The sequence below is a fragment of the Callospermophilus lateralis genome, chromosome 3 (assembly GCF_048772815.1).
Source record: "Callospermophilus lateralis isolate mCalLat2 chromosome 3, mCalLat2.hap1, whole genome shotgun sequence".
Taxonomy (NCBI): Eukaryota; Metazoa; Chordata; class Mammalia; order Rodentia; family Sciuridae; genus Callospermophilus; species Callospermophilus lateralis.
In genome coordinates this window covers 49067499-49077638 of record NC_135307.1, presented here as the reverse complement: position 1 = coordinate 49077638, position 10140 = coordinate 49067499, and the positions used below count along the sequence as shown (strand labels likewise).

The following is a 10140-nucleotide window of genomic DNA, read 5'->3' as shown; positions in this document are numbered from 1 at the left end:
AGCAGGAGAGAGGCAGCCAATCAGTGAACCTCTTAAGAGATAGGTGAGAAGGAACCCCAGGCTCTATGATCTGTGAGAAAATCCTGCAAGACTCATCCCTCTACCTTGTTTAGACACCCAGACGGTTAAGCTCTATGAATTTACTAAGACTATTCACTTCCTTCCTTGGTTTTAAAGCAAGAGAAGGATGGGTGTAGGTCTACAGTATGGTTTCTACTCCCCGACCCATCTTGCACTGTCCTGTCAGCAAGGCTGAATGTCAGTGGACACTCCCAGTAGACAGGACACCAGGTGATCATCCATTAGCATAACCCAGTGACAGTCACTCTAAGGAAAATGCTGAAATCCTTCTAGAAGAAAATAGTTTATAAAATCAGCTCTTCTATTTTTTTAAAGTCTTAAACTGTGCTCTAAATTTTCTGCTTTTTCAAGTCATATAGATATTTCTGAAAAACAGCATGTGAATGCACACATGCTTGTTTGAAGAAATCTCTTAGAGAATTTGTAAAAATGTACCTTACTAGGAGTTCATCCAGCCGTGCTGTGTCTGGGCTACAGCACTTTGGTTTTATTGTTCAAGGTCCTCAGGCATCATAGCAAACAACAACAAAAAAATATTTTTAAATACTTTCTCTGCATCCAGTACCACACTAGTTGACCCAAACCAACTTGCCCATAACCCTAGGAAACAAGAATTAATTAACCATGTTAATTCTGTTTTTATATGATCCTTACAAGAGTATCTATGTAATACTGGTTTAATACAAAACACAAACAATATTAAAAACTAAAAACATAACATGTTATAGCTGAAAGTAATTTTTCTTTTAATAATTGAACCTTCAGGAACAGTTCCACACAAGGCATTAACTCTGTACCATAACTCATTTAAATTGAAGAAAAGCTTTCTGTCAGCTCAACAAGGCCTCAGAATACATTGCTCCCTCATAGGAAAACCAGCGCTCTGCCTGGGAGATAGAAAAGAATGTCAAGGTCCCTGGAGAACCTCCCTGTGCATGATCCATTGTTTCATTCATCATTTTTTTTTTAATTTTTTTTTTAAAGAGAGAGAGAGAGAGAATTTTATTATTTATTTTTTAGTTTTCGGTAGACACAACATCTTTGTTTGTATGTGGTGCTGAGGATCGAACCCGGGCCGCACGCATGCCAGGCGAGCGCACTACCGCTTGAGTCACATCCCCAGCCTCCATTCATCATTTTTTAAAGCAAATCTTTTATAGGATTTCCTATCTGAAGATGAGGAGGTGGCCTCATTCACAGACTCCTGATGGGGAATCACCAGCAACAATGACCCTCAATTCTCCCCTGCCCAGGATTCCATCTCAGTCTCTTTAGTTTCTCCCCAGCACAAATCATAATCGAAAACTATTTTATTTATGTGTACTTTACTCACTAGTGATAGTTGCCTTCCCCTCCTCCTCACTCCACAGGAAAAGCTCCAAGAAGTCAGAAATCATGCCTTTTTCTCCCTGTTTCGTCTCCAATACCTAGAACATGGCCAAGCCTACAAATAAATAGCTCAATAAATAGCTCTGATTTTTTAAAAGTGGATGTTCTGCCAAAGCAAACCAGATCTGAGGAGAAGGGTAGGTTGTACCCAGCTACACTCAAGTCTTTTACTTATTCCTTCTGCTGTCCAGACACCCCCGCTAAGTATTAGTGGTCTCTGATGAATGAGGCAGATACCATCCCCACCCTCTAGCCAAACACTAGCTTGTTTTTGTTGTTGTTGCTATATTGTTGTTGTTTTGGTTACTGGGGATTGAATTCAGGGGCACTCGACTACCGAGCCACATCCCCAGCCCTATTTTGTATTTTATTTAGAGACAGGTTCTCACTGAGTTGCTTAGTTGCCTCACTTTTGCTAAAGCTGGCTTTGAACTCACAATCTACCTGCCTCAGCCTCCCAAGCCACTGGGATTACAGATGTGTGCCACCATGCCCAGCAAACACGAGCTTGTTATTCAGTTAATATCACTGCTGTTATAGCTGAGAGAGAGAAAAAAAATCTAGACAGGGACAACTTCCCAAAAGCATAGCATTTTAAAAACATGTCTAGTGAGAGGTACACCTTTATAGTTTGGAAAAAGCCTGAAAAAATAAAAATATAAAAGGTCTTGAGCTATATGACTATTTTAAAATGTCATAACCTTCATTTTTTAATTTAATTTGTTCTTTTCAGATATACATGACAGTAGAGTATACTTTGACATACTACACATGCATAGAGTATAACTTATTCTAATTAGGATTCATTCTTGCAGTTGTACATGATGAGGAGTTTCACTGGTCATGTATTCATATATGAACATAGGAAAATTCTGTTCAATTCATTCTACTGTCTTTCCAGTTCCTATCCCCTTACCCTTCCCTTCCTTCTCCTTTGTCTACTCCAATGAACTTGTGTTTTTCCACACACACACACACACACACACACACACATCCTTATTGTGTGTCAGCATCTATATATCAGAGAATATTTGGCCGTTGGTTTTTTGGGATTGGCTTATTTCACTTAGCATGATATTCTCCAGTTCCATCCATTTACTGGCAAATGCCATAATTTTATTTTTCTTTATAGATAAGTAATATATATACCACATATATGTACCACATTTTCTTTTTTTTAAGAGAGAGGGAGAGAGAGAGAGAAAGAGAGAGAGAGGAAGGGAGAGAGAGAGAGAGAATTATTTATTTTTCAGTTTTTGGTGGACACAACATCTTTATTTTATTTTATGTGGTGCTGAGGATTGAACCCAGTGCCCCTCACATGACAGGCGAGCACACTACCCCTTAAGCCACATCCCCATCCCATATATATACTACATTTTCTTAATCCATTCATATGTTGATGGCATCTAGGTTGGTTCCATAGCTTAGCTGCTATAAACATTGATGTGGCTGCATCACTGTAGTATGCTGGTTTTAAGTCCTTTGGGTAAACTGAGGAGTGGTATTACTGGGTCCAATGTTGGAATTTTGATACAAGTTTCCTGAGAAATCTCCATACTGCTTTCCATAGTGGTTGCACTAATTTGCTTTCCCACCAACAATGTATGACTGAACCATTTTTCCCCACATCCTCGCTGACATTTATTTTACTTGTATTCTTGATAATTGCCATTCTGACTGGAGCGAGATGGAACCTCAGCATGGTCTTAATTTGAATTTCTTTAATTGCTAGAGAAGGTAAACATTTTTCATGTATTTATTAGCCATTTGTATTTCTTCTGTGAAGTTCCTGTTCAGTTCTTTTTGCCTATTTATTAATTAAGTTATTTTTGGGGGTGTTTTGTTTTTGTTTTTGTGTTTTTTAGTTCTTTGCATATCCTAGAGATAAGTGCTCTATCTGAGATACTGGTGGTAAAGATTTTCTTCCATTCTGTAGGCTCTCTCTTCATGCTGTTGATTGTTTCCTTTGCTGTGAAGAAGTTTTTTAGTTTGATACCATCCCATTTATTAATTCTTGATTTTATTTATTTAGGAGTGCTTTAGGAGTTTTGTTGAAGAATTTAGTTTCTAAGCTGATATAATAGAAAGTTGGGCCTACATTTTCTTCTAGTAGGTGCAGGGTCTCTGATCTAATGCCTAGGTTTATGGCCTTCCTTTTCAAGTGGATCCATGCCATCCACCCTGAAAACAATAGGAACATCTTACCTAGATTAAAATGGCAATACTTGTTTTAGGAATGTAACCTCTTTAATATTCTTCCCTGACTCTTTAGGCTCTGGGCCTGTCTGGACCAGTGTACTTCAGATTTCCAAGTTAAACCCTTGTATTAGTGAGGGTTCTCTACAGGAACTGAATCAATAGGAAGAATGATTATAAAAAGGGGATTTATTAGATTGGCTTACACAATTAGAAGCTGGATAGTTCACAACAGCTGTCTGCAGGCTAGAGAGCTGGAGGAACCAGTAGCTGTGCAGTCCAAGAGGATAAAGTCTCAGAACAAGAGAGATCAATGATGCTACACCAGTCCAAGACCAAAGGCTTCTGGAAACTCCCTGGAGAATCTCTGTCAGAGTCTGCTTTGGAAGAGTAAAGGAGCAAGAGTCTAATATACTAAGGCAATCTCAGCAGCAATCAAGAATCCTGTCAAGTAGATTGGAGCTTGCATCTGCTGCTGTTTCTTTGTTTTTTCAACTTTTATTCCATCCAAGTCACCATCCTATTAAGACAGTGCTGCCCATTCATAAAGAGGGTCTCCAATTCAATTGGCTATCCCACATGCCAATCATTCCTAGACCCACCCTCATCAACACACCCAGAAGCCTCTTAATCTTTGGCATCTCTTAATACAATCAAGTTGACAATTCAAATTAACCATTACATTCCTAAATGCTGCCCTGGAAATGAGGATCTCTGAGTCTTGTTCCTCAGTAGCACTGGCAGCCAGCTCAGTGCATGGCACACAGTGCTTGCTGGACAACTTGCCTACTACCAAACACTCAGGGAGTGTTTTTCCTATTCTTGAATATATAAGCAATTCTTAAATTCCTAGAAATGAATACAATGTAGGTAAAAGCTATGCTTTAATAAATGTTACAAGAAACTTTTAATACATGGGATGTGAAGAAAGAAAACAATTTAGTCAAAAACTGGGGGAACATATCCAGCACTAAATTTAAAGAATTTTAAAATCCTTTAGGTATTAATAATATATAAAGATTTACCAAAAATAAAGTATGTGAATAAATGAATTATACCATAGTCCTTTGAAGCCTAGATTTTTAATTTAATGAACTATTGAGAGTAATTTCTCATGCTAGACCAAGCTTAATCTGTGGTTTCTTACCTAGATCAAAATGGAAATACTTGATTTAGTAATGTAACCTCTTTAATACTCTTCCCTGACTCTTTAGGCTCTGGGCCCCTCTGGACCAGTGTATTCCTTCAGCCAAGGAGGAGTTTAGCATTTTCTATAGAGAAAAAAAAAAGCAGGCGGGGTTCTATTGCATATATGATCAGCAGGTTTTTTTGATTTATTGTATGTAAAAGACATACAAAATCTTTTGACAAGTTATTTAATTGAAAGCCTACCAGTATGCTAAAAGTAAATATATACTGGATGAACAAAACAATCACTAAGAAGAAAAAAAAAAACATAGTGAATGGTGGTTCTGACTCCCTCAATTCCAAGCAGAAAAATAAGCTAAACATTCTAGAAAAATACCTGATCAATTAAGGCACTGAAATGGAGCGGTAGCCAGCAGAACCTCACTAGAATAGCCAACCCATTGTAGAGTTTTTTCCCACCTCTCTGTGACTTAGAAGGTACACAAGTGCCGTGATAGGAAATCATTCAAGGCCACATCCTCCAACACATGAGTCTGTGCCAGTGTATCTGTCTGAAGCTCAGCCGGCCAGTCTTGATTTCCTATAAAACAATTAGCATTTTAAGTCTCTGTTTCAGTTTCTTTAGCCACAAATAGGCATAGTGATAATGACTACCTCGTAGAGCTATTGCAAAAAAAAAAAAAAAAGTAAATGTAAACCTTTTAGGAGAGTGTGTGGAATGTAGCAAGTTCGACATGGGTTTGATTTTATGGAAATGGTAACAATGATGATGATTCCCTTTCCTCACAGAAAATCACTTTTCTCACAACCTTCAGTGATAGAGATAAGACACTGCTTATTACTGTTTGGCCATTATGTAAGTTGTGTTATTGGCCCCATTCTCTACTTCCTCTCTGTATCTGTGTCTGGCTTGTTTCAGCTAATGGAATGGGTGTTGGAGTGATATGGCACCAGCTCCATATCCAGGCCTTAAGAAGCCTTGCCTGTTTTGTTTGCCCTCTGGTCCCTCTAATACTGCCATGACAAGAACAGGCATCAGGGAGTCTGCTGCCCAAGGAGAGGAAGACACATGAAGCAGGCCCAGCCACCTGGAGCATATGCATGTGCTCATTGTTATATGTCACTGAGATTCTCTAATTGTCTGTGCAGTGATAGCTAACTCAGTATTATTCCATATCACCATGAAAATAATAGAAGCAAGCAATGAACACAATATAGAATAAAGCCGTACCTATAAATGCAAGATTTTATTTAGCTTCAATTGTATGTATACATGTACATGGCCAAAACTTATAAAACTGCTATTTTTACAAGTATAAAAAGTGATCAAATACAGCAGTTCCACTGGGGATATAGCTCAGCTGGTAGAGTGCTTGCTTCATAAGCACAGGGCCCTGGGTTCAATCCCCAGTACCCTGCCACACACACACACACACACACACACACACACACACACACACATATGTGCATTGTGACCACTATTCAAAATATATTCACTTATAATCTGTTAAAAGATCTCCCTAAAAGGAAATAGGAAGGGATTTTCAAATTACCTGGCCCATAGTTGGTAGTTGATAAATATTTGCTGAAAATTTATGGAGTAAAGACAAAAAAAATAAATAAATAAAGCATTGCATGCTACTTACATCTTATTGAAAGGAATTATTTGAGTGCTACATGAATTATTTTATTTATTCACACTTCAGTCACAGTCAATATTATACATAATTTTCAACCATTCTGATTTTATAAGAAAAGTGATGTGTATGAAGAAAAATGGGCAGATAGGTTATGAATTTTTGAGCAAGATATGATCAATAGCAGATAAGCTTCCAAAAACCCAGGTATTCTGTTTCTGATGACTTCTAGAAACATTGCTCTAGTTATATCAAACTCAAGTATAATGTGGTGAATATTTACTCCTCTTCTGAGGTAGGACAAATGTACAAATCAACCATCCCTATTGCCAAAATGTGGAATGAATTTAAACATCAATTTGTTTTCATAAAATGTTTTTGTGCCTTGTGGACATCTCCAAAATCAAAATTTTGTGGCAAGGGTGGATATCAACTCAGTTAATAAAACTTCAGATTTCTGTTACTGTCTTTACATCTGTAATTAATGCTATTGCCCCATTACTTAAATCCAATTTGGACCTAGTAAAGGCATAACAAAAAGTGGGTCATCTACTTCTCAGACCACTCATACCATGATTTCATCAGATTATGTCCTCATTCAAGCTCCTGTTCCCCAGATCTCAACATCTCTCTTGTCATTTAATTTAAATGGTTAGTCTGAGGCTGAAATTTGTTGCTTACAAACATGGGCTGACTCTCCCATTTTTAGCTGCCATGAAGAGGTTTGCTATTGTAAAAAGAGCAACTGTTGTCATAATGCTCTCTTGATGGGTATAAAGTGCATCCATTTCAGTAACCATGGTTATTTCTGAAATTGTATCAATTTGAATTAGATGCCATCTCTCTTTTGTTAAGGAAAAGGAACTGAAGAGCATTCCCCCCTCCCAAGCACGTATTTCATTTTTTAACCCAACAATGTCCATTCTCAAAATAGGCACTTATGTACTTTTTAACCTCACAATATGTCACTTGCTTTACTCTTCTGAAGCCTAAAAACCAAAACACTTTAAAACTCTTGTGTCTTAGGAATGATTAACAATTTGGGGACACACATACACATATACACACATACACACACACACACACACACACACACACACACAGTCAGTCATACCAGGCATGATGATAGACAATAAAAGTGGCTGGCTTCCTCCTGGCCCTGGGATATCTGAATAATCTTTGCCCTTCAGGGACATTAAGTCTAGCAGATCAGAACATAGTGGTGAGCTAAATTAGGGATTTCCCTCCCAGCTGGTGACAATAAACTGCTGTTCGCCTTTGCATTCTGTTCCTTACCACAAAAGTTCAGGGACTTTTGCTGAATTGGCTACAATATAAACAATGGCTGCATCTACTATAATACACGGTTGTGAAGCCAACATAGAAAATAAGTCAGCCCTTGCTGCAGTCACAAAGAAGCAAAGATATGGGAGTCCATACTTGTATTCCAAGGAAGCAAAACATAACAGATAAGCAAAGATTTAGAACAGCTATATTTGATTAATTCCAACTTAGCAACTAAAGGACATCGTTTCATTTCTGGCTCTACCAATTTCTAATTCTAAACACTAAAGCTATTGTCTACCTGATTCACGTGGCCCACTGCTTATTAGGATTTAAGTGCAATGCCCTAAATAGTTATAAATCTCTACTAATTTTAAATTCTTTTACAAACTTGGTCCTATTTGACCCTGCAACAACCTCAGTGGGATTTTATGTGGATGGTTGGCTCACTTTATCAAATAAAGAAGCTGAAAGGCCAATATCAAATATTTTCTAAGATTGACTTCCCAATTCTCAAAGTAACTTTTTTTCTGTTCTACCAGCATTGATCTTCTCTGAAAAAAAGTGTTGCTATGATCTGAATGTTGGTGTTCCCTGAAATTAGCATGTTGTAACCTAATACCCAAAGTGACAGTATTAAAAGGGGAGGCCTTTGGGGAAGTAATTAAGTCTTAAGGTCTCCACCCTCACAAATGGGATGAAGCTACCAGGTGAATGTGCAGCACGAAAATGCCATCCTAAAAGCAGACAGTAGCCCCCCACACACACAACTCATTTGCTGGTGCATTGAGTTTGGGCTTTCCAGGCTCCTAAACTGTGAGCAATAGCTTCCATTATTGTAAATTACCTTGTCTAACATATTTTGTTATGGGAGCCTCAGCAGACACAGACTGGTGAAATACACCATAAGTCACAGTCTGAAGAGTTAGGAAGTCCTAAAATGAAGAAAACTTTATAAATTGTTTAACTCAAAAGTTCTCTAACAAGATAAGCCACAGACTGGGATAACATCTTTTCAAAAGACTCTTGTGAAAAGGGACTATTGTCCAAAATATACAAAGAACTCTTATGACTCAACAATAATAGAAACAATCTGATATTTTAAAATGAGTCACAGAACTTGACAAATGTCTCACCAAAGATAAACAGATAGCAAATAAACACATGAAAAGATGCTCCACGCTACATGTCATCATGGAAATGAAAATTAAAACAGTAAGATAGCCCTGCATACCTATTAGAAGGGTCAAAATACAGAACCCAGGAAACAACACAATCTGGCAAGTCTGAAGAGCAACAAGGATCTTCATTGGTTGTCGGTGGGAATGCAAACTGACACAGACGCTTTGGAAGACAGTTTGGTGGTTTCTCACAAAACAAAACGTATGCTTACTATATGACCCAGTAATCCAGCTCCTTGATATTTACCAAAGAACTTTTTTTTTTTTTTTTTTTGGTGGTTCTGGGGATTGAACCCAGGGCCTGTGCATGCAAGGCAAGCACTCTACCAACTGACATACATCCCCAACCCCTTACCCAAAGAACTTAAGTACTATGTTCACACAAAAACCTACACATGGGTATTTATGGCAGCTTTATTTATAATTGCCAAAACTTAGACCCAACCAAGATGTTCTTCAGTAGATAAATAGATAAGCAAACTATGGTGTACCCAGTCAATGGAATATTATTCACCACTAAAAAGAAATGAGGTATCATGCCATGAAAAAAAAAAAAAGCAGAAAAAACTTAAAAGCATATTACAAAGTGAATGAAGTCAGAGAAGGCTGCACACTATGGATTCCAACTATATTATATTCTGGAAAGTCAAAACTATGAAGACAGTAAAAATATCAGAGGTCTCCTGGGGTTAGGAGAGAGGTAAGGATGAACAGTTGGAGCACAGAAGAACATAGTCCAAAACATAAATAGCATGTCTTAGCTATGTGCACAGTAAAGAGTCCTGGATGGTCCATTCCCACCAGGTGGCACTGCATGTCATACCAGGATCCAAAGCACTATTTCCAAATTTTATGTTACTATGTACCATAAAACTCTTGTTCTTGACTCCCACCTTCCAGAAAACCATGAGATCTTGACGCATGGAAGCACTGGATTTGAAGTCAGGGAACTAAGTCTGAGTTACTGTTTTGCTTCCTGTAGCATTCTGGATACATTAATCTATGCACTTGAGTCTTAATTTTCTAATTTGCAGAATAATACATATCCAATAAGATTATTATAAAGAGTAAATGGAAATTTAAAAAAAAAACAATTAGGATTTATTTATCTCTTCTAAATTTTTTGCTGACTCTATACAGATTCTAGACTTCTCTCATAAATTTGTAGGGCTTTTGGCTTTGCATTTTGAGTTTGTTGTTTTGTTTCTATACACTTAATA

At 37.6% G+C, this 10140-nt stretch overlaps 1 non-coding gene across 1 annotated transcript; it reads left to right on the top strand.

Annotated features, from left to right (window-relative positions):
• The first annotated feature begins 6164 nt into the window (after positions 1-6164).
• Positions 6165-6239, top strand: Trnam-cau (transfer RNA methionine (anticodon CAU)). Its single transcript has one exon. It is a non-coding gene; the product is annotated as a tRNA-Met (tRNA).
• The last annotated feature ends 3901 nt before the right edge of the window (positions 6240-10140 follow it).